Genomic DNA, 26,364 nt, shown 5'->3' on the forward strand with positions numbered 1-26,364 from the left:
AGGACGAGTCCGTGTAGCTGGTTTCAGCTCCTGTCCCCGCCGTGGTGCTCCCCTCGCCCTCTGTCCCACTGGTGAATTCTGAGTCCGTAGTGTGGCCCTCCATGGCCATGGGATGCAGCTCCCTCGTGCTCCGGTACCACTGCTCCTCCGCCTGATGATGCTAATGCACACAAAAACAGGGAGACCACAAAAAGGGGGGGGGGGGAAACATAAGAAAGACATGTTGAGTGCATGGATTACCGCTACAGTTGGCGGACAAGACAGACACAGAAGCCCCCTGCACTACGTCGTGCTCTTGGGCTCTACAGTGCAATTCATGGGAAATGGCCTACAAGGCTATGGACGACATCTGCACACATAGATGACACAAGTGCATGACTAGGTGTACTTGGCACTCTACAGAGGTGGGGTGGGGGGCCACAGGGCCATGCCTTACGGAGGGGCCTAGCCTACGGAACTCGCCCTGGCCTAGGGAAATCCACAGCCCTCCTCCCCCACCCAGATACCTCCACTGCGCGCAAAGGCAGCAGAGTGCGAGTGTACTCACCCCCTTGTGTCTGCTGTGATGCCCTCAAGCGCCCATCCAACTCCGGGTAGGCCACCGCCAGGATCCTGATTCGACAGGCGCCCCTCCCACGTTGGGAGGCCATCCCCAGCTGAGCCTCCGCCGTCTTCTTGCTCCAGCGGCCAATGTCCTCCCATCTTTTCCGGCAGTGGGTGCTCCATCTGTGGTAGACCCCCAGGGTCCGGACGTCCTTGGCGATGGCACGCCAAATATCCTTCTTCTGGTGGGCACTGACCTACATGAAATGTACAGGGGAAGAAGAGAAGTCATTATCAACTGCGCCGTCAAAGTGAGTGGCCCCCATCCCTACCCTTGCCATGTGGCACATGCACCCACCGTCTTTCATGCACGCAGAACTCTGCCCCCTTACTACTTACAACCAGCCCTCTCCACACAGGCATAGCCCATACAACATGCTCCCTGTCTACTTACCTGTTGGTCTGGAGGACCGTAGAGTAGCGTGTACTGGGCGAGGACCCCCTCGACGAGCTTCTCCAACTCCTCCGATGTGAAGGCAGGGGCCCTTCCCCCAGACGCACGAGCCATTGTCTCTTCCAGACCAAGGTCACAGCAGCACTTGCAGTCCTCTCCTGTCGAAGATCAGGTGTCGAGTGATTATGCAGATAGAAAATGGCGGTCACGTCCGCGGGGGTCACGTTCGTGGCGGTGCGTAACATCACCGCCGGCGTACATCGTCATTGGCTCCTGGGACCCATAGGGTCCAATGTTAACCAATGCAGCATTGCGCCGCGGTCTTCGACCGCCTACCACGACTGTGTACAACGCCAGCGCAGTTACCTCACATCCCATTGTCCCACTTTAGAGGTCAGGCAGCCGCCATTTCAGGGGCCCACATGGCCTAATTTCCAAATGCGTCACATATACCTAGGCCTAGTCTCACCACACATACAGGCCACATTTTGTGTATGATTGGTGTTCTGTGTAGACTGTGGGTACATACCTCTGAGTTGTTTGACTCTGTGGTCGCTGTTGTCCTTCATAGGCACCGTCCGCTGGGACATGTGAGGAGATGGCGGAATCCTCCGGTGTACCGACCGCTGGTGGACCTGTCGACAATGGAGGAAAGAAATGTGATTATCACCTACAGGTTTGACCGTGCCACAATGCATGAACTGTGTACACAGTTGGAGCCTGACCTGATGTCAGCAATCCGCCATCCCACAGGAATCCCCCCTCAAGTGCAGGTGCTGTCAGCACTCCATTTCCTTGCAAGTGGGTCTTTTCAAACTACTGTGGCCATGGCATCAGGGATGTCCCAGCCTATGTTTTCCAACGTGTTGTCCAGAGTGTTGTCTGCCCTGCTGAAACACATGCAGAGCTACATCGTTTTCCCTCAGGTGGAGGATTTGCCTACAGTGAAAGGTGACTTCTATGCCCTTGGACATATCCCCAACATCATAGGTGCCATTGATGGGACACGTGGCTTTGGTCCCCCCCCACAGGAGTGAACAGGTGTACAGAAACCGGAAGAGTTATCATTCCATGAATGTACAGATGGTATGTTTGGCAGACCAGTACATCTCCCATGTGAATGCCATGTTCTCTGGCTCAGTGCATGACGCCTACATCCTGCGGAATAGCAGCATCCCTTATGTGATGGGTCAACTCCAGAGGCACCATGTGTGGCTATTAGGTGACTCTGGTTACCCCAACCTGTCATGGCTACTGACCTCAGTGAGGAATCCCAGGACAAGGGCAGAGGAACGCTACAATGAGGCCCATGGGCGAACTAGGAGGGTGATAGAGCGGACCTTCGGCCTCCTGAAGGCCAGGTTCAGGTGTCTGCATATGACAGGTGGATCCCTATTCTACTCACCAAAGAAGGTGTGCCAGATCATCGTGGCCTGCTGTATGCTTCACAACTTGGCTTTGCGACGACAGGTGCCTTTTCTGCAGGAGGATGGTCCAGATGGCGGTGTTGTTGCAGCTGCGGGAGCCTGTGGACAGTGATGAGGAGGAAGCAGAGGAAGAAGACATGCAGAACAGGGACTCAGTGATCCAGCAATATTTCCAGTGAAACATAGGTGAGAATACATTCCTTCCTACTACATGTACTTTTACACTTCTACCTCTATCCTATATGTCATTTTCACCCAGTGTATGGTCACTGAGTTGTCACTTTCCCTTACGGTTTCACAGGTGTGGGTCCCAACGTGTCTCATCTGCTTAGATTCCTCATGGACTAGAGCTGTGTGACATAGATATGTTGACATTACTATTTCAAGATCATTTTGTCACTGAAATTGCAAATACACTATTTCGAAATCACAGACAGACTCCAGATCTTTTGGTGCTTTAGGTGTATTTATTTAAATACAAAATATTGGAGGGGTAAGTTAAATGGTGAGGGGTGATGGCAGAGGAGTGTCCATGGCAGAGTCCAGTCTATTAGTCTCACAGGTGCATTGCCCATATGGGCATAGGAAGTGGAGCTGGGGCAGTTTCAATATGGACAGGGTGACAAAGTGGGACAGTGGGATGACAATCAGGGTGGTCTCATTTCTTGGCGGGGGTCTTGGCATCGTGCTCTGTCCTGTTCCTGGATCTCAGGGACCGTTTGCGGGGTGGTTCTCCGTCTGCAGGGTGTGGGGTGCTGGTGTGGTGGTCCTGTGGCGGTGCCTCCTGTCCACTAGCGTCGGCGGAGGTGGTGGGCAGTTCATCGTCCATGCTAGTGTCAGGGGTCACTTGTAGTGCCACAGTTTCCCTCCTGGTGTTGAGTACTTCCTTCAACACCCCTACGATGGTGCCCAGGGTGGAGCTGATGGTTCTGAGTTCCTCCCTGAACCCCAAATACTGTTCCTCCTGCATCCGCTGGGTCTCCTGAAACTTGGCCAGTACCGTTGCCATCGTCTCCTGGGAGTGGTGGTAGGCTCCCATGATGGAGGAGAGGGCCTCGTGGAGAGTGGGTTCCCTTGGTCTGTCCACCCCCTGTCGCACAGCAGCCCTCTCAGTTCCCCTGTGTTCCTGGGCCTCCGTCCCCTGGACCGTGTGCCCACTGCCACTTCCCCCAGGTCCCTGTTGTTGTTGGGCTGGTGGGTTATCCTGGGTTCCCTGTAGTGGTGGACACACAGCTGATTGACGTGTCCTGGGGACGGAGGTATGGGCCCGCTGGGTGTGTGCTGTGCTGGTGTTTCTTGAGGGGGGAAGGTCTGTGGTGGCCTGTGCCTGTGTGAGGGGAACAGACTGCCCCGAGGCCCCCGATGGTCCGGGCTGGTCATCTAGATCCAGGTGGACAGAGGTGCTGTCATCACTGTGGGCCTCTTCTGTGGGTGGAGTGGACATGTCTGGACCCTCCTGTCTGGTGACGTTGGGTAGTGGTCCTGCAGGGGTGGAAAGGCATGATTATTGCATCTGTGTGTGTCATGGTGTGCAATGGGTGGGTGACCGTGTACCCCAGTGCTTGCATTCCTGTGTGTGAGCTTGTGTGATGATGTTTTTGGGGGGGTGTATGGGTATGTGCAATGGGCATGCTTTAGTGATGGGTGTCCATGCGTTGTTGTTGCATGCAGGGCTTGGTGTTGGGATGTGTGGTTTGTGATATTGGGACACACGTGAGGAGTTGGAGTGATAGGGGTGAGGGCGAGGGTGGGGGTATGTGATGGCATGCAGGTAGGGTGGGGGTTGTAATAGTTAAGATGTGACTTACCAGAGTCCATTCCTCCACCGACTCCTACGAGGCCCTCAGGATGCAGAATCACCAAGACCTGCTCCTCCCATGTTGTTAGTTGTGGGTGGGGAGGTGGGGGTCCGCCGTCAGTCCGCTGAACCGCCTGGTGGTGTCTTGAGACCACGGAACGCACTTTCCCCCGTAGGTCGTTCCACCTTTTCCTGATTTCCTCCCGATTTCTTGGGTGTTGACTATTCTTCGCCAGAGCTCCATCTTCCTTGCAATTGAGGTGTGCTGCACCTGGGATCCAAATAGCTGTGGCTCTATCCGGACGATTTCCTCCACCATGACCCTGAGCTCCTCCTCCGAGAATCTGGGGTGTCTTTTCTGTGCCATGGGGTGGTGTAGGTGATGTGTGGGGTGGTGTGTGTGGTGATAAGTGTGGTGATATGTAGTAGTGTGTTGTGTGAGATGCGTGGAAGTTGTGTGGGTGATGGTGTTGAGTGCCTGTGGATGCTAGTTTGTTGATGATGGTGTCTCTCTCTGGCCTTCGGTCGTGAATTGTGGTCGTAGGTGTTTGTGGGTGATGTGGGGGGGTGTTTTATATTGTGTTGGGTGTGTGGGAGTGGTGTGTGTATGTGTATCAGGTGTGTGTATTTCAAATTGTCCAATGTGGCTGTGTTTTGTATGTGTGTGTGTACTTTGAGCGCAGCGGTGTGTACCGCCAATGGAATACTGCGGTTGAAAGACCGCCGCGTGGATTCGTGTGTCGTGATAGTGTGGGCGTAATTCTGTTGGCGTGACGGTGTCGGTTTTGTTATCTCCAGTTTATCACAGACCTTTGGTGTGGCGGACTTGTGTGGGTGTCTGAATTTTGGCGGATGTGGGTCATAATAGCTGTGGCGGAATTCCGCAGCCGCGGCGGTGTGTTGGCAGTCTTCTGCACGGCGGTAAGCGGCTTTTACTGCCAATGTTGTAATGACCCCCCATGTGTCCTTTATTGACCAATGTATTCCACCTCTTCATTGCGCCTCAGTGACTCAGAGTCATCATAACTCTGCCCCTCCATTACAAAAAGTTTCTGGTTGGTTTGACTACCTGGCTTTTCTAACGCTGTCAGCCAACTAAATGCCCAAAGTGATATTTTCGATAGAAGATTCTGCTAACTATCTGTAGTGATGTATTGAGGTTGTATTTTGTTAAAAGAAATAATGAAGGGAGGCGTATAGGGCATCTAAAAATGTATAATGTTTTCTCTAGCCACTCCGACCAACAGTGATGGGGCCAGCGGCTGTGCCAATGTGCCAGGGGCGGAGGTGGTTGGAGGGGGTGTACCAGCGTCGGCAGGGATGGGTGATGGTAAGTGGTGGTTGCTTATTGACAAAGTACTAGTATACTCACTGTGGTGCATATCTATAAGCCCCTAGCAACACCTTGTGCCACATTAATGTCATTTTTTTAACGCTAATGTGGCCCAGCAAGGCCAAAATCCTAGCGCCATATTTACAAAGTGGCACAATGTATGCATGTAACCCTTTGCGCTACATTATCCCTGCACCAGGCATAAAGTATGTAAAGGGGGTGTTCCCTCGTTAGGGGGGAATGAAAAAATGGGGCAAGGAAATCTAAGAGATTTCCTTGTGTCATTTGGTACAGCACTTTTAATGCCTGCTCAGAGGGGGCTTTCATTATTTAGAATGGGCCGCTATGTACTGTGCAGGAGTAGTGCCAATATTTTGGCACTACTCCTGCAGAGTACATCAATAGTGTCAGGAAAAATGAGACTATTGCCTTCTACCCTACACCGTGGTGTGCTGCATTTTAAATATGGCACACACATGGTGGCGGTAGGGGGTGCTAAAGTGCGCAAGTGCAGCGCCGCTTTCCTTAAATCAACCCCTGTATTTGTTAAGCAAGGCAGATTTGTATCCCACTCATCATCTTTCATCATGTTCCTGCCCATGGCATTTTGCCACCTATGACCTAACTGCAGCATGATTCAATTCGGCACTGCAGTGTTGGCTGTGCAATGTGTGTCTACTTCAGTTAATTCAGCATTTACAAAGTTTTCAAAGCATTGCACACCAAAAACAAGGTGTATTCCCCTTCCCTCCCAGTGCCTACTCAGTAACCTCCTAATACCTCACTCCTTTATTCTTTACTAAGTTCTGTCCCAGCCTACCAACAAAAAAAGAAAAATGAATTCTTGCCATGTGCCACATTTTTCCGGCAAAGTCATTTCTTAGACCTGGCACACGTAGCATGGTTTCTCCTGACTTTTTGTCTTCTGACCTCCTGTTTTCCTGACTTCGTTTTTGCTGGCTTTAGGGTTCTGGGTACTCCATCACTGCTGACCAGTGCTAAAGTGCATGTGCTCTTTCCCTAAAGCATGGTAACATTAACTTATCCACATTTGGTATACTTGATTTACTTAAATGTCCTTAGTAAAGTGCACTACATGCACTGATTGTGCCATCCACTTCAGTATCCCTTCAAACAAAGCTCAGGCCTGCCATTGCAGAGCCTGTGTGTGCAGTTTTAAACTGCTGTGTTGACTCTGCAAAGTTAGTTTTCTTGCAAGCCCCAAACCTTCCTTTTTAATGCATATAAGTCACCCCTGAGGTAGGCCCTGGACAGCTCCAAGGGCAGGTGCAATGTATTTAAAAGGTTAGACATTTACTTTTGACTTTCACATGTCCAGGTAGTGAAAAATTCTTACATTCATTTTGCACTATTGCAAGGCCTATCTCTCCTGTAGGTTATCATTGGGATCACCTTATTACATTTTATAAATGTAATTTCCTAATGGGACCAGATAGATATTTTGAGTTTGGCATCTCTGGACTGGATGGTTGGATTTTAGGTTGCAAGTCTTAAAATGCCTGTCTCTGAACACACATCTTTGTGGGTGACAGCTAGGATGTTGTGCATTCCCTCCTGACAGCCACACACAAAGGGACTGTCTGAGTGGCCATCTGCATGCTGATGTCTCATCCTGGGCAGGATGGGTGGGAGGAGCTAACATTGACACTGGAGCAGGCTGGGTCCCGAGCCCTCACAAAGGGCCGCATAACCCCCTGTGGTGTGTCTAGAGCCAGCAAGGACAGGGGCTTTGTGCTCTTTCAAGGCCTCTCTTTGAAGTCTCCCCCACTTCAAAGGCCCAACTGGGTAAACGTACTGGATCCCAAACCCCACTAAATAAGTACACTTCTGGATCTGAGGACATTCAGCCAAAATGAAGGACTGCTGCGTTGCTATACAGACTGTCACTCTACTGGAACTCTGCTGGACTTTGCTGGACTCCTTCTTTTCTAATTCTGTCCTGCTGCTTGTGGTTCTCCTAGCCTGGGAGTGAGAAGGACTGGACCTGCATCTCTACATTCCTAGGACCAAATCAACTCTAAGGGCTTGCTGGCTTACCTCCTGTTTTAAAGTCTCAGGGACATAAAATACTTCACTCACCTCTGCAATTGCTTCTGGACTATGTACACTGTGAGTTCTACCCTGCCAAGTGGTGTCAATCTAGTCCTGGGCCGTTGGAAGTGGGTATGCAGCTGTGTCCTATGGACATCTGTGTATTGCTCCCGCTGCACTGATTGGAACCACTGCATCTTTTCTCAATGCATTGCCTCTACCGATGAGGATGAGGACTTCTATCACCGATTGCGCAGCTCAGAATTGACACATCACCCTCATCCCAGGTGTATCCGCTTTGCATCACTGGCTGTGTGACCAGACAATGGTGCATTGCCTCTATTGCACAGGGCTCGACGATTTGATGGTTCATGCTGAGGTTGGAGTCCAGGATGATTCCAAGGTTGCGGGCTTGGCTGGTGGGGGTGGGTAGGTTTCCGAGGGTGGGTGGCCACCAGGAGTCATTCCAAGCTTTGGGTTCAGGGCCCATGATGAGTACTTCTGTCTTGTTTGCGTTGAGTTGAAGGCAGCTGTTTCTCATCCAGTTGGCGACTGCTTCCATGCCTTCGTGGAAGTTGTGTCTGGCTTTGTTGGGTTTATTGGAGAGGGAGAGGATGAGTTGGGTGTCGTCGGCGTAGGAGATTATGTTGATTCTGTAGCTTCTGACGAGGGTGGCTAGCGGGGCCATATAGACGTTAAATAATATGGGGCTGAGGGAGGATCCCTGGGGCACTCTACAGGTGGTGGGTGTGGGGTCTGTGAGGAATGGGGCGAGTCTCACTTGTTGAATTCTGCCGGAGAGGAAGGATTGGATCCCGTTGAGGGCCTTGTCTCTGATGCCGGCTTTGTGGATTCCTCTTATCAGTGTGTGATTGGAGACTGTGTCGAAGGACGCCGAGAGGTCTAGTAGGATGAGTGCCATCGTCTCTCCCTTGTCTAGCAGGGAGCGGATGTCGTCTGTTGCGGCCAGGAGGACTGTTTCGGTGCTATGGTTTTTCCTGAATCCGGATTGGGAGATTTTGAGGATGTTGTGGTCTTTTATAAACATGGCCAGTTGTCTGTTGACTGCTTTTTCGATGACTTTTGCAGGAAATGGGACTAGGGAGATGGGCTTGAAGTTTTTGAGATTGGTGGGGTCTGCCGAGGGTTTCTTGAGGAGGGTTTGATCTCAGCGTATTTCCAGTTGTCAGGGAAGGTGGTGGCAGCTAGTGAGTGGTTGATGGTGAGGCGGAGCTTGAGGGTGATGGTGTCTGCGGCTCTGTCAAAAATGCGGTGGGGGCATGGGTCCGTGGGAGCCCCGGAGTCTATCAACCTCATTGTTCTCAGCGTATCTTTGGTGGTGTGGGGGGTCCATGTGGTGATTGTTGGTCAGTGATAAACTGGCGAAATCAAAACCTCCACCGTCACGCCAACAGAAATACGCTCACACTATCACGACCCACGAATCCACGCGGCGGTCTTTCAACCGCGGTATTCCATTGGCGGTACACACCGCTGCGCTCAAAATACACACACTCTTACAAAACACAGCCACATTGGACAATTTGAAATACACACACCTGATACACGTATACACACCACTCCCACACACCCAATACAATATAAAACACACACCCACATCACCCACAAACCCCTATGACCAAAATACCGAAAGAAGGCCAGAGAGAGACACCACCATCCACAAAGTAACATCCACAGGCACTCAACACCATCACCCACACTACTTCCACGCACAAAACACCACACACCACTACACATCACCACACTTATCACCACATACACCACCCCACACATCACCTACACCACCCCATGGCATGGCAAATACACCCCAGGTTCTCTGAGGAGGAGCTCAGGGTAATGGTGGAGGAAATCATCCAGGTAGAGCCACAGCTATTTGGAGCACAGGTGCAGCACACCTCCATTGCAAGGAAGATGGAGCTATGGAGAAGAATAGTCGACATGGTCAACGCAGTGGGACAACACCCAAGAAATCAGGACGACATCAGGAAGAGGTGGAACGACCTACGGGGGAAGGTGCGTTCCGTGGTCTCAAGACACCACCAGGCGGTTCAGCGGCGGACCCCCACCTCCTCCCCCACAACTAACAACATGGGAGGAGCAGGTCTTGGAGATTCTGCATCCTGAGGGCCTCACAGGAGTCAGTGGAGGAATGGACTCTGGTAAGTCAAATCTCAACTTTCATATCCCCCACCCTCGCCCCCTCCCCTATCACTCCAACTCCTCACAAATGTCCCAACATCACAAACCACACATCCCAACACCAAGCCCTGCATGCAGCAACAAAGCATGGACAACCATCACTAAAGCATGCCCACTGCACATACCCATAACACCCCCCTCAACCATCATCACACAAGCCCCCACACAGGAATGCTAGCACTGGGGTACACGGTCACCCACCCATTGCTCACCATGACACACACACACAGATGCAATAATCATGCTTTTACAACCCTGCAGGACCACTACCCAACGTCACCAGACAGGAGGGTCCAGACATCTCCACTCCACCCACTGAAGAGGCCCACAGTGATGACAGCACCTCTGTCCAACTGGATCTAGATGACCAGCCCGGACCATCGTGGGCCTCGGGACAGTCGGTTCCCCACACCCAGTCACAGGCCACCACAGACCTTCCACCCTCTGGTAACACCAGCACAGCACCCACCCAGCGGGCCCATACCTCCGTCCCCAGGACACGTCAATCAGCTGTGTGTCCACCACTACAGGGAACCCAGGATGACCCACCACCCCAACAACAACAGGGACCTGGGGGCAGTGGTAGTGGGCACAGAGTCCAGGGGACGGAGGCCCAGGAATACAGGGGAACTGGGAGGGCTGCTCTGCGACAGGGGGCGGACAGGCCAAGGGAACCACTCTCCACAAGGCCCTCTCCTCCATCATGGGAGCATACCACCACTCCCAGGAGACGATGGCAACGGTACTAGCCAAGTTTCAGGAGACCCAGCGCATGCAGGAGGAACAATATTTGGGCTTCAGGGAGGAACTCAGAATCATCAGCTCCGCCCTGGGCACCATCGTAGGGGTGCTGAAGGAAATACTTAACACCAGGAGGGACACTGTGGCACTACAAGGGGCCCCTGACACTAGCATGGACGATGAACTGCCCACCACCTCCGCCGGCGCTAGTGGACAGAAGGCACCGCCACAGGACCACCACACCAGCACCCCACCCCCTGCAGATGGAGAACCACCCCACAAACGGTCCCTGAGATCCAGGAACAGGACAGAGCACGATGCTAAGACTCCCGCCAAGAAATGAGACCACCCTGATTGTCATCCCACTGTCCCACTTTGTCACCCTGTCCATATTTAAACTGCCCCAGCTCCACTTCCTATGCCCATGTGGGCAATGCACCTGTGAGACTAATAGACTGGACTCTGCCATGGACATTCCTCCGCCATCACCCCTCACCATTTAACTTCCCCCTCCAATACTTTGTTTTTAAATAAACACCCTTGAATCACAAAACAATCTGGAGTCAGTCTGTGATTTTGAAAATGTGTATTATCAATTACAGTGTCAAAATGCTCTTTCAAATGTAATGTCAACATACCTATGTCACACATCTCAAGTCCATGAGGAATGTAAGCAGATGACACACATTGTAAACCACACCTGTGGAACCGTAAGGGAAATGTACAACTCAGTTACCATATACTGGTAGAAATCGACAGACAGGATAGAGCTAGAAGTGTGAAAGTACTTGTAGTAGGCAGGAATTTGTTCTCACTTGTGTGTCACTGGAAATATTGCTGGATAACTGAGTCCCTGTTGTCAATGTCTTCTTCCTCTGCTTCCTCCTCATCACTGTCCACAGGCTCCACAGCTGCCACAACACCGTCATCTGGACCATCCTCCTGCAGAAAAGGCACCTGTCGTCGCAAAGCCAAGTTGTGAAGCATACAGCAGGCCACGATGATCTGGCACACCTTCTTTGGTGAGTAGAATAGGGAACCACCTGTCATATGGAAGCACCTGAACCTGGCCTTCAGGAGGCCGAAGGTCCGTTCGATCACCCTCCTAGTCCGCCCATGTGCCTCATTGTAGCGTTCCTCTGCCCTTGTCCTGGGATTCCTCACTGGGGTCAGTAGCCATGACAGGTTGGGGTAACCAGAGTCCCCTAATAGCCACACCCCGTGCCTCTGGAATTGACCCATCACATAAGGGATGCTGCTATTCCGCAGGATGTAGGCATCATGCACTGAACCAGGGAACATAGCATTTACCTGGGAGATGTACTGGTCTGCCAAACATACCATCTGTACATTCATCGAATGATAACTCTTCTGGTTCCTGTACACCTGTTCACTCCTGTGGTGGGGGACCAGAGCTACATGGGTCCCATCAATGGCACCGATGATGTTGGGGATATGTCCAAGGGCATAGAAGTCACCTTTAACTTTAGGCAAATCCTCCACCTGAGGGAAAACGATGTAGCTCCGCATGTGTTTCAGAAGGGCAGACAACACTTTGGACAACACGTTGGAAAACATAGGCTGGGACATCCCTGATGCCATGGCCACTGCTGTTTGAAATGACCCACTTGCAAGGAAATGGAGCACTGATAGCACCTGCACTTGAGGGGGGATCCCTGTGGGATGGCGGATTGCTGACATCAGATCAGGCTCCAACTGGGCACACAGTTCCTGGACAGTGGCACGGTCAAACCTGTGGGTGATGATCAAATGTCTTTCCTCCATTGTCGACAGGTCCACCAGCGGTCGGTACACCGGAGGATTCCGCCATCTCCTCACATGTCCCAGCAGACGGTGCCTAGGAATGACAACAGTGACCACAGAGTCAAACAACTCAGAGGTATGTACCCACAGTCTACACAGAACACCATTCATACACAAAATGTGGCCTGTATTTGTGTAGTGCGACAAGGCCTAGGTCTGTGTGACGCAGTTGGTAATTAGGGCATGTGGGCCCCTGAAATGGCGGCTGCCTGACCTCTAAAGTGGGACAATGGGATGTGAGGTAGCTGCGCTGGCGTTGTACACCGTCGCGGTAGGCGCTCGACGACCGCGGTGCAATGCTGCATTGGTTAACATTGGACCCTATGGGTTCCAGGAGCCAATGACGAAGTACGCCGGCGGTGATGTTACGCACCGCCGCGAACGTGACCGCCGCGGACGTGACTGCCATTTTCTATCTGTTGAATCACTCGATACCTGATTTTCGACAGGAGAGGACCTACACTGCAAGTGCTGCTGTGACCTCAGTCTGGAAGAGACAATGGCTCGTGCGTCTGGGGAAGGGCCCCTGCCTTCACTGCAGAGAAGTTGGAAAAGCTCGTGGACGGGGTCCTCCCCCAGTACACGCTACTCTACGGTCCTCCAGACCAACAGGTAAGTACACAGGGAGCATGTTGTATGGGCTATGCCTGTGTGGAGAGGGCTGGTTGTAAGAATAAAGGGGGCACAGTTCTGCATGCATGATGGAATGTGAATGCATGTGCCACATGGCAAGGGTAGGGATGTGGGCCACTCACTTAGATGGTGCAGTTGTTAATGACTTCTCTTCTTCCCCTGTACATGTCATGTAGGTCAGTGCCCACCAGAAGAAGGATATTTGGCGTGCCATCGCCAAGGACGTCCGGACCCTGGGGGTCCACCACAGACAGAGCACCCACTGCCGGAAGAGATGGGAGGGCATTCGCCGCTGGAGCAAGAAGACGGTGGAGGCTCAGCTGGGGATGGCCTCCCAACGTGGGAGGGGTGCCCGTCGAACCACGACCCCCCTGATGTTCAGGATCCTGGCGGTGGCCTACCCTGAGTTGGATGGGCACTTGAGGGCATCACAGCAGACACAAGGGGGTGAGTACAACATCATTCAGCGGACTTTGCTCGCAGTGAAGGTGTCTGGGTGGGGGAGGAGGGCTGTGGGTTTCCCCAGGCCAGGGCAAGTTCCATCGGCTAGGCCCCTCCGTAATGCAGGCCATCTGGCACCCCACCCCACCTCTGTAGATTGCCAAGTACAGGTATTCATGCCCCTGTGTCATCTATGTGTGCAGATGTCGTCCATAGCCTTGTAGGCCATATCCCAGGAATTGCATCTGTAAAGCCCAACAGCGCAACGTAGTGCAGGGGGCTGCTGTGTCTGTATTGTTCGCCAACGATAGCGGTAAGCCATGCACTCAACCTGTCTTTCTTCTGTCGTCCCCCACCCTTTTTGTGGTCTCCCTGTTCTTGTGTGCATCAGCATCATCAGGCGGAGGCACAGTGGCACCGGAGCACGAGGGAGCTGCATCCCACATGGCCATGGAGGGCCACACCACGGACTCAGAATACACCAGTGGGACGGAGGGCGAGGGGAGCACCACGGCGGTCACAGGATCTGCAACCAGCGATGCGGACTCGTCCTCCGATGGGAGCTCCCTTGTGGTGGTGGCAACATCTGTGCCCCCCACTTCTACAGGTACAGCCGCCACCCCCCCTCCCAGCACCGCCCTCCCAGCAGCCCATCAGCGTGTGCCCCGTGCCCGCTCACCCAGGAGGGTGGGCATCACCTTCACCCCAGGCACCTCAGCTCTTGCCCCTTCTGCCGCCCTCAGTGAGGAGGCCATTGACCTCCTCAGGTCCCTCACTGTTGGGCAGTCTACCATTTTGAATGCCATCCAGGGTGTAGAAAGGGAATTGCAACACACTAATGCATTCCTGGAGGGCATTCATTCTGGTCAGGCTGCCCTTCATCGAACCCTGCAAACTCTGGCCTCAGCACTGATGGTAGCCATTGTCCCTGTGTCTAGCCTCCCCCCTCCAACTTCCTCCACCCTGACCCAATCCCCTGTACCTCTGCCTATCCCAAGCACACCATCAGACCAGCCTGCACACACCTCACCACACAAGGGAAGCTCAGGCAAACATAAGCACCACACATCCCACAGGCATTCACCCAAGCATCACACACATACAGACACACCAACATCCACTGCCTCCACTGTGTCCCCCTCCTCGTCATCTCCCTCCTCCCTCCCAGTCTCGTCTACACTCACACCTGCATGCACTACCACTACAGCCACTACGTCCCGCACCAGCACACCCACCACCACACCCCGCTCATGTGCACTCACCACCCCCACTACCATTTACACGTCCCCTGTGTCCTCTCCCAGTGTGTCTGTGACGCCCCCTCCCAAGATACACAAACGCAGGCACACACCCACCCAACAGCCATCCACCTCACGTTAGCCTCCAGCCCATGCACCTGCACCCAAATCCACAAAACGTACACCTCCTACAACCACCACCTCTTCCTCCACTCCCAAACCTCCTCCATCTACCCGTCCCAGTGTCTCCCAAAAACTTTTCCTGGCCCACCTTAATCTATTTCCCACCACCACCACCCCCCCCTCCAACTCATAGGTCCCGTACTAGCACCTCAGCCAAGAAATCTCTGGGACCAGTGGTGCCTGTTGTTACAGGTATGTGGAGTGCACCGGCCACCAGGCCAGCCAGTGTGGCACGGAGCCAGAGCACAGCCAGTCCCCCCACTGTGTAGCACCAGAAGTTGGACAGTGCCCGGCGGGAGAGGGGGAAGACTCCAGCCAGCAAAGCCTCTCACAAGGGTCCTGGGGGAGTGTCGACTCAGCTGTGACTCCTCCCAAGGTGGGGAAGGGGCAGAAGAAATCTCCAAAGTCTGGGAGGAGCAGCATGGCGGAGAGGACCGCCATCATCCCCGCTGCCCAGGAGGCCACCGCCAGCCCCATCGTCACTGGCCAGGAGGCCACCACCAGAGTCACTGCCCAGGAGGCCAGCCCAATCGTCACTGGCCAGGAGGCCACCGCCAGAGTCACTGCCTAGGAGGCCAGCTCCATCATCACTGGCCAGGAGGCCACCGCCAGAGTCACTGCCCAGGAGGCCAGCCCCATCGTCACTGGCCAGGAGGCCACCGCCAGAGACACTGCCCAGGAGGCCAGCCCCATCGTCACTGGCCAGGAGGCCAGCCCAATAGTCACTGGCCAGGAGGCCACCGCCAGAGTCACTGCCCAGGAGGCCAGCCCCATCGTCACTGGCCAGTAGGCCATCGTCACTGGCTAGGAGGCAGCCCCATCGTCACTGGCCAGGAGGCCACCGCCAGACACAGCCCAGTTGGCCAGGAGGGCCCCGCAAGCCACTGCCCAGCTGACCCAGGAAGGACCGCCAGCCACAGCCCTGCTGGGCAATGAAGGACCACTTTGGCAAGCACCGCTGAACAGGCCAGGGACCGCTGAACAGGGCAAAGACCGCCATGGAATGCACCGCTGAACAGGTCTGACATTGGCAACACAAGCACCGCTGTACAGGCCAGGGACTGCTGAACAGGTCTGACACTGGCAACACAAGCACAGCTGATCAGGCCAGGGACCACTGAACAGGGCAAAGACCGCCATGGAATGCACCGCTGAACAGGTCTGACACTGGCAACACAAGCACCGCTGAACAGGCCAGGGACCGCTGAACAGGGCAAAGAGCACCGCTGAACAGGCCAGGGACCACTGAACAGGGCAAAGAGCGCCATGGAATGCACCGCTGAACAGGTCTGACACTGGCAACATAAGATCAGCTGAACAGGCCAGGGACCGCTGAACAGGGCAAAGACCGCCATGGAATGCACCGCTAGCCCATTTGCGGCAGAGGCAGTGACGCAATTGGGACCGTCACGGGGTGTGTGCTGCACTCTGGGCACCAGTCCCCCTCCAACACCAGTGGAGACTGTTATCCACTTGAGAGACTGTGGCTTTGCACTCCCCAGGATGGAACAGCGGGCAAGCCACCCACTGTATAGACTTGAGAGACTGTGGCTTTGCACCCCCCAGGATGGAACAGCGGGCAAGCCACCCACTGAATAGACTTGAGAGACTGTGGCTTTGCACTCCCCAGGATGGAACAGTGGGCAAACCACCCACTGTAGAGACTTGAGAGACTGTGGCTTTGCACTCCCCAGGATGGAACAGTGGGCAAACCACCCACTGTATAGACTTGAGAGACTGTGGCTTTGCACTCCCCAGGATGGAACAGTGGGCAAGCCACCCACTGTATAGACTTGAGAGACTGTGGCTTTGCACTCCCCAGGATGGAACAGTGGGCAAACCACCCACTGTAGAGACTTGAGAGACTGTGGCTTTGCACTCCCCAGGATGGAACAGTGGGCAAACCACCCACTGTAGAGACTTGTGAGACTGTGGCTTTGCACTCCCCAGGATACATCAATGGGCATGGAGCCCCCTCATGGATCTGGCGAGGTGCACTCATCCGGCTGAGGTGCCCCACCTTCCCTTCCCCCTGAGGTGCCTGTTGTATTTCTATCTGATGCCCCAGTAGTGTTCTCTCCGTTTTGGTCAGGTATCTTGTGTGGGCGTCGCCCATGCATTTTGGGCCCAGTGGTCCACGGACAATGAGTGGTGCATTACCTGCACTACTAATCGTGGTGTATATTTTGTTTAATGTGTATATATATCTGTATATATTTGCTTACTGTATTTTGATATATTACAATGGTTCCACTAATTTCCTTTTGTGTTTGCATTCTTCCGGGGGGGTCGGGGTGTGTTACTGTAATGTATAGATAAGCATTGGTGTGTGTGTTGTAGTGGGTGAGGGTGGGGGTGGGGGTTGGGATGTTGGTTGTGTGTGTCTCTGTGTTTTTGCCTCCCCCTCCCCTCTGTCGTAGGTGCAGTACTCACTGTTCTCTTCGCCGCCGGCGTTGATGATCCTCGTATAGGAGCAGGAAGACTATCGCTGGCAGAATATGGAGTTCCGGCTCCATGGTGTCCTGATTCCTCATGGGATGTGTAGAGGTGAGCATTTTCCCTTTGAAATGGCTGTTTCTGCGGTGTTTTTATCCGTGGTGAATCCGCCCCGGAAAAGGTGGCGGATTGGTAGGTTGTGATACTGTAGGCGGTACATTGTCTTCCGCCTGTCTGTTGGCGGTGACCGCCGCGCTGTTTGTCTGTACCGCCGTGGCGGTCGGAGTGTTAAAGTGGCTGTCTTTGTTGGCGGTTTCCACCACTGTCATAATTCCAAAAATTTTACCGCCGGCCTGTTGGCGGTGTTACCGCCGCTTTAACACCGTCTGCCAAGGTTGTAATGACCACCTCTGTCTTGTATAGCTTTCTTTCTGGTGTTTCTGATGAGTTGGTGGTGTGTGGTGGTGGTGGCTCCGAAGTTGCTATTGGCTTCTGTGGATTTGGTGTTCCTCCAGATTTTCTCCAGGCGGCGACAACATCGCCTAGATTCTCAGAGTTCTGGGGTGAACCAGTTTGCTTTCTTTGCATGGGTGCTGTTGTTCGTTTTGAGGGGGGCTATGGTGTTGGCGCAGACGGCGATACATTTCTGGAAGGTGCGTGCTGCGGTGTTTGGGTCGTTGTTGTGTGCGATGGGGGGGGCGGCAAGGGCGGCGGTGAGCTGGTCGTCGGTTACTTTTGTCCAGTTTCTATGTGATGGTTGGTGTTGGAGTCTGATGACTGTGGGTGCGTTAAAGGTGAAATGGAGGCATCAGTGGTCTGTCCATGGGAGTTCTGTGGTGTGACTGAAGGTGGCGGAGGTTCCTCTTGTGACGATGGGATCAAGGGTGTGTACCGCTGAGTGTGTTGGCTGCGTCATGATCTGTCGGAGTCCTATGTTGTGGAGGTTGTCTAGGAGGGATGCGGTGTTGGGGTCTTGTAGGTTTTCGAGTTGGAAGTTGAGGTCTCCCAGCAAGGTGTAGTTGGTGGCTGCGATGACTTATGCGGAGAAGCAGTCCGTGATGAAGTCGGCGAAGGGAGTACGTGGTCTGGGAGGGTGGTAGATGAGGGTTCCCCTGATGGTGGATGCTGGGCTGGTATGTAGCTTGAAGTGGAGGTGTTTCATCAGGCTTGTGGATTATTCGGAGACTTCGGATTGTGTGTTCAGGTGGAGGTTGGACCTGTGGATGATGGCGATTCCCCCCAGGGTGGCTGGGGCAGTCTTTCTGGGTGATCTTGTATCCCTGGGGGATGGTGATGGCGATGTCTGGGCTTGAGGTGGTGTTGGTCCAGGTCTTGTGAGGAACGCAACGTCTGGGGTGGTGCTGTCAAGGAGGTCCCAGATTTCGGTTGTGTGTTTATGGAGGGAGCGGGCGTCGAGGAGTGTTGTTGCGGGTGGGTTGTGCTAGGGCCAAGGTCTTGGTGGTGGTGTAAGTTTGGCAGCAGCGGAGGCAGCTGAAGGGACCAAGGATGTTAGCTGGTGATGCTCGTTTGCAGTTGTTGCGTCTTGGGTTGAGTGGGATGAGTGCTGCTGATGTGTAGAGGCGGCGGGTGACAGGCTTGGGGGCCGTGGCACTGGTCGCGGTCGGGTCGTGGACGGGCTTACCTTAGGCGTCCCAGCGGCGCGGCCTCATATCAGCCACCATTAAGTAGGGAGGGGGGAGGAGAGGACAGCTGGGAGGTGGGAACAGGAAACAGCACGAAAAAGGGGGGCGGGCTGCAGAGGCAGCAGCGGCGGGGAGAGAGAATGGGAGAGAGGAGGTGGGCGGCACCGCAGGGGCAGCAGCAGCAGGGAGAGTGAGAGTGAGAGGGGGGAAAAAGAGAGATGCGAGAAAGAGAAGAGTGAAGAGAAAACAAGGAAAATATAGAGGAAAATGCAGAGAGCGAAAGGCACAAAAAAGAGCACACAAAAGAAAAAAAATGAGGAGAAAAGAGAAAAGAGGCAGAGGGCAGCCCAGTAGAAGAGCAGAGCTCTCCCACTAGACACCAGGGATGAGGCTCATGCAGAAGCCTGCGGGTGGAGGAGGACCTCAAACTACTGACAGAGGTCAGAGTTCAGGGACAGAAGGGCTTCACTTGCTGCTGGAGCTACGCGGTGGCAGAGCAGTTCACTGACCAGTTCACTGAGAGCCGTAGACATTGTCTCCCTGGAAAATAAGACAGTGTCTAAAGCTCCAAGTTTCCCAGTTTCAACCTGACTCACCTGGTAGGCTTGTCAGGCCACCTAAAGCAGCACCACCGCTCCCCAGCAGTCTACCATGCCTCCACTGAGCACGAGACAGGAGCCACCTTCCTGCTTAACCCCAGAGTGTCAGTATATGGTGACAGTGTCTTCGGTAGGGAAGGGGGCCCCTATTAAGTCCAGCACCCAGCATCTTACGCCCCCGCTGCTCTTGTCTCTAGGCAGCCTTGCTTTCTCACTCGCCCCTACCCTCCCCTCTTCCTTCATCTCTTGTGTCTCCTGCATGAGTAGTACTGTCCATGCATTGTAAGTTGCTTAGTGTTTGAGATCAGGAGTGGACAAGGTTAAGCGTTTACTCATGCAAGGCCTGAATTATGTTGTTGACAAATGATGTTCTATATTTCAAATATGGATCCCTTTTATGTGTGGGTGGTAAGTGGGGCTGTTGTGGGCTATTGTTCATGATATAGAAGATCTCGCAGTGAGTCAGTACTACATTCACCACATCTGCCCCACCAAGTACGCAATACATTTATGGTGTAAATTAAGTCACACATCAATAAATCACACAGGACGAGAGTTAAGGGTTTAATGAATGGTTGGGTAAGGAGATTTCAGGAAAGGTGTGACAAAGACAAATATTACACAACAACAATGTTAATCAGGACGTTATACAGCACATCATCATCAATCTGTGGAAGGAAATGAAGGAAACACAGTTCATTTATATGCATTGCAAACAGTCCTTCAGCCCCAGAGAGCGAGGTTCTATGCATGTCTAAATGTTCTGTCATCTAGGTTTGGAAAATACAAATTATGAAAGAGTGACGTGAACTCACAAAATTCTAAAAATGATTATTTTTAAAAGAAAAATGATACTGTTCTGCCAAATTGGACTGTACACCTTCATTCTTCTCAGAATGTCCATTTTGGGTGCCTGGCTGAACCGGTCTGGTAAGGAAAGCAGGAGTGTTATGGAGCTTTTACTTTTGTGCAGGAGAAGAGAAGGCCTGATTGTGAAACAGAAGCAATAGTGTAGAGTCAAGCAGCAGGACAGAAGGTAAGCTTCATGAGAAGTGTACTAAGAACACTCAGAGGAAGAGCAAGAGCATAGGCTGCTGCAATCATTCATTCTATGACTCGTGTGATTAATTAACTGAGAAGTGAGAGCAATTTACAACCAATCATGGACAAGTAGCTGCATGTACCGGGCTGATCAATCTCACAACTGTGATCACATCATTTAACCGAGTGCGTTCATCATGTGATGATGTGGTATTACAATAACTCTGACTCAAGTTACAGGCACCCTACGCACCTCAATCACATAAGAGGAGTTCCACATTTGAGCCAGCACACACACTCAACAGAATTTCCCAAATCAATGCACCTCTCTCCAATCCACAGAGCTGAGTAGGCCTCAGAGTCATCATCATGCTGGTTTCCCTTTGAAGTGAATAACTTCCTTCTTATGGCTGTTGAGGTAGTCCTGCCCAGAGTCCTTCCATACTCCTCCTGACTTTGAGTATTGAATCAGTCCAAATCGGTCCAACTCCATGCTGACCCATGGTGTACTGCTGTTGAAGAACAAGAAGAGAAACAGAGTTTGAGTATTTTGTGTAGATTTGTGTTTGTTAACTGAAGGGACTGGTCTGGTCTCTAAAGAACCAGAAAAAAGGAGTGGACCTCACAAGTAAATCTTGCTAAGTGAGAAAGGGCCAATCACCTTCAGGAAAAAAGATCACCCATCAGGTGCCAAACATTGCTAGTAATCTAAATCAAGTTCACAAATTAGTTGAACATCCCTCCGTCCATGTCTGCTACCACGTAAATCATTAATCACCCCTCACAATCACTCAATAATATAACACTCATTGGTACTTTACTGGGGCAGCCCTGTTAAGGGATGAAAAAAAAGAAGGATAGGTATGGGGGGGAGGAAGGCATTGTCTCCAATGTCCTTAAGGGAATAGCAGGGCTTTTTCACTACACACCGGTCCAATTCCAATCCATACATGTGCCTACAAATGGTGAGGCTGCATAAGCTAGACACTAACAAAATATATAATGTTCCTCCAGTTATGTCTTTTTTTTTTTTTTTTGGTAAATCACTAAGCAGTTTGACGATAAATAATTAAAAAGTCCAAAGGTGGCCTACTCAGTCAGGGAAGTAGAATTTGTTCTCAAACTCAGGGGATTTACCCAGAGGTTGGTCAGCTGACCAATCACCCACATCTTCCTCCTCCTCCTGAGGTGTTTCAGGAACAGTGTAATTGTGTGGTTTGAAGTGTTGTTGCATTTTGATCATGGTCAATCTCTCCACATTTCGAGTCAAGAGACTAGTCCTTCTGACAGTGACAACTGCCCCAGCTACACTGAAAACATGCTCAGCAAATACACTGGCTATTGGACAATTCAGATGCTTTATTGCCATCCTGCTGAGCTCTGGCCATTGACGCATCTTCCCATACTAGCAGATTAATGGGTTTTGATTCATGTAGACATCTTTTGGGCCATCCAGATAGTCTTGGAACATCATCTAAATTGTCACTGGTGCTGCCATTTGATTGCCATCTTTTCCCTTCACCGCTGCACTTGACTTAAGTCCTACCAACTTCAAAACAGGCCATTCCAGAAGTTGTGCCCGATTCTTCTTTTGGTGTTGTTGCCGGTGTTCTTGTTGCTTGTGTTGACTCCTGTGAGACAACAAAAACAATAACAGAGAAAGGGTTCCTTGCAACAAGGGGACAGAACACTATATTTAACCCAAAACCAAAGGTTTCCTTGGGTGTGCCTTCTATCATCGCACGTTCCTTGCACCCACTCTCACTTAAGGCCATACCAAACAACTACAACATAATACACAGATTAGTACCACACCAATATCAGGATCACAAACTCATAAACAATGAGTATGAAAGCACAATAGATTTTTTAAACAGGTCAAATGCAGATATTTTGATCAAATTGTTCACAATTTCTAAAACAATCCCAGCATTGAGTCTTAAAAAAATGGCACAAACTAAAGTTTTCATAAAACTAAAAGAAAAAACTGTTTTAAAAAATGGGAGAGACACATAAGATAGCACACAATAGTCTATTTCAGCGTTACTGATCCAATTATGTTATACATGCTACATGACATTTAGTTAAAAGTCCCAGTCCATTATAACATCCTACTGAATGGATTCATTATCTATCTATGTCGACGCCTTCACAACTTATCACCACCTTCTTCAGGACAAGAACATTTTCTCCCACAAATTGACATTAAAAACATCTGTTGAGGCATAATACACAACAAAATGTCTTACACCGCCTATGAAACAATCTAAATATGCAAAACTCCTCCCATACTGTAGTGGTACTGTTCGTCCGTCATTCTACATCACATCAAGGTTGCTGAGGTGGGCGATACTAGTGCACTGCTAGGGACAGGGCTGCTTTGCGTAAAACTGTCATCCTCTTCTTGCTCCTCACCTCCCTCTGTGATCAGAGCTGAGCTCCCTCTTTCATCACCACCACCAGCAGCAATTTATTTAAGGTGCTTCCTCCACTGGATGCTGTAATGTTTTGTGAAATGGGTCGTTTGGCCTCCAGTACCATAGTGTGAACCAGGCTTACCTTAACAAACTCTTGAGGGGCAGATGGAGTGTATTACAATGTTATCCTCCTGCCTGTGAATAAGGAAGTCCCAAACTAGGGAGGAGAAGCTTTTAGTGGGCCACTGGGGCTCCTGTTAATACACAAAGAACTGGAAGTAGGTGGGTGTGTCGACCATTGACTCTTTGCAGTGTGTCCTTCGACTGAGGTAGTAGTGAATGAAAGTCTTACATTAATAACGAAGCTGGCAGAGGTGGTGGTGCCAGTGCCACATCCCTTGGAGCAGGTTGAATAGGAGGGGTAATGTCCCTGTCCTCTAAGGCAGCTTCCATGACAATGACTGGCTCATCCTACTCATATCCTTAAATAATTGTAAGCCATTCAGGAACTTTCCTTTTCCTTTGTCTCTTGTGGGAGGTTTTGGACTCAGCCGGGGCCCAATCCATGTCCAGATCAACCAAAGGGGGGCTGCGGGAAGACGGTGTACTGCCCTTCCTTTTTCTTGCTGGAGATTGGGAAGCCAGTGGTTCAAGAAGTGGTGTATCATGCTCAGCAGGAAGCGTAACCTCCTGCTCTGCTCCTACTTTAGGAAGATTTACTACTATTGCTGGCTATGGCTCCTGTTGTCCATTTTGCTCAGTTTCCTGTGATGTCTTGGTATTCGTTTATAACTGAGACAACTCAAATTCCATCTCACTGCTCCTTGCCATGATTGCACTGGCTGCTTAGCTGAGGGACATGGCTTTGGTTGGTCTGGTGCTATTGATACAGGAGTGCTGCTCCCAGCTTGCTGGAGGACAGTGCAGCAGGTACACGTTTCCTGAAAAGGTTTGCGACACACCGGTGGTGGAAATCTGCATCTTCTCTTCCACACTGATCACTTTGTTGGCAGCACCTTTTTTTGAGGCCGTCTTCACGCTCTGTCAGTTTGCAGTGGCACTTAGCTGGACAAATGGAAGAGAATGTGTGTCTCACGTGTTGTGGTTACATCACTTTGTGCTGGCCTTCTGTCTGACAGTAGTCTGTGGATGATGTCTCTTGTGCATTTAAAAGCAAATAAGCAAGAAAAACATTTAGTGAAAATTGCATTTAGCAGTTTTCTTTTAATTATTCTTACTACAGACAATATAATTTAGTGTGGTTAGTTTATTCATTCCAAAGTCAAACCACTCCACCATAACATAATATTTCATTTTCAATCAGGATAACAACATACAGATGTAACATTTTTCTTTAGGTCAGTGTAAGGTGAGAAACCTATGGCAGGTGGGGGTACAAGGGAAAATTGTATAATCTTTAAAAAATGAATTCCGGTGTGTGTGTGATTGTGCGCCTATGGCAGACAGAGGTTCCAGGGGAAAATGGGTAATGACAATCCTTAAAAATGAATTCTGGTGTACAACAGGTGCCTATGGCAGGCAGGGGATGGATGGGGGTAAATTTAAAAACAATTCACATAAAATAAAATAAATAATTACAAATGTTAAATAAATAAATAATAAATAAAAGATAGTGTAACAGGGGACCATGAGGAACCCACTGGGATTTGGGAGGCAAGGAGGTGCAGGAGCAAATTTAAAAATCACGATGGCAGGGATACTGTGTGTTACTTGATGACAATGTTACGCTAATCATGAATTGGCCATTTATCTAAATCAAAACAACAACAAAAATATATGCTGACAGTGTCTAATTTGATCATCCATGACAGAATGCATGGGCACAGGTGTAGTCATTGCACCTGAAATGTGTTCCTCTGGGCCCTGTGTACCTCTATCAGGTATTGTAGATCACAGTTTGCCACATTCATTAGCTTACATTTGCCAAGTTGGGTGATCTGTGGTTAAAAAACCGAACTGACACTGTCAACTAATTGAAACATGGTTTAGCAAATGTCCTACTTCTGCAATCTTGATGACGTAGGTCTCTATTTGTAAGCACCTTGGGCTTAGCGGCACTCACAGGAATGCTGGCCTGCTGATCTTAGCATACCACCATGTCTGTGATAGCCTTCATACTGAGAAGTTAACAATTGTACATATGCTGCACTAGATCAGCAGGGGTGTACCAAACGTAAACTAGCAAACTATTTCGTCACTTTAAATGTATGATGGCAGCAGTCAGTGGTCCCTTGAACAATAAATAATTTCTAACCATGCATTCACAAAGTTCAGGGATCCCATGATGACCCATTAACTTTTTAAAATTGTTTGGCTATAAAGTGACACAGATGGCAAATGCACCAGCTCTGTACTAGCAATTGTGCCCCAAGGCAAAAATGTTGGTGGGCCATGCTACTCAATGATAGAATTTCTACACCTACTCCGAAAAGCCACAAGAGGAACCTGTGTACTGCAATCTAGTAGAATCCTGGCACAATTACGTTTGGCCATGTGAAAGATTATCTGTCCAGAGAAAAACACACAGAAACAATGAACTTAGGGCCAGATGTTGTTTTTGTTTATGTGTATCATTTGCTTCATTTTTTTGCACTACAGCTATGGAAAGTAGCACAAAAAATGTAGATATTGTCAAGTGTGCATTACATTGGCATCCATAATTAATTTAAATGCTGCACAAACCAAGTTGAAATATCAGCCTAAGATATTACCAGAGGTTAGGAAGATCTTTGTACGTATGGCCATAAATACTGTGCAGACATGTATTAAAAAAATTGGGGACTACTTTGGTTACTTGCGCTAGCCTGTGAAATACATCTCATTCCTGGTACACTCAGAGGCCGTGAATAATACTTTTGTTTGTGCCGCATTACCATCATCTGTTGACGTCAAAGCAGCACTAATTAACAAGATAAAGTTGTCTTTTGTAAGTTTGTGCAGCTTTTGCGTCAACAAATGACGGTAATGCATAGCAAAAATAGCATACATCAGTGCCACAGTTTGTTCAACTTGCATTCCACATGTCCACAAACATTGCATGCAGCATGTCACAAAATCTGCTACTGTCACAGAGCATTTAACTGTACACATTAGTCTAATTTGTACTGACCAACAGGGCCACCAATCACCACACCCAGGTGGTCCAGCAGATCCTGCTCTCTGGCCACCAGGTCAGCCCAGCGATGTTTCAGTTGGTGGTCGTTGCGCTGGCTGTTGAACAGTCTTTTTAGGTGGAACAGCACCTTTGCCCACCTGAGCCTCCTAGCCTCGGTGTGATACCCCTGTATCACCCTGCCACCAGCCTCCAACATCAGGGGGAG

This window comes from Pleurodeles waltl, chromosome 10 (genome assembly GCF_031143425.1).
Source record: "Pleurodeles waltl isolate 20211129_DDA chromosome 10, aPleWal1.hap1.20221129, whole genome shotgun sequence".
In the NCBI taxonomy this organism is placed as follows: Eukaryota; Metazoa; Chordata; class Amphibia; order Caudata; family Salamandridae; genus Pleurodeles; species Pleurodeles waltl.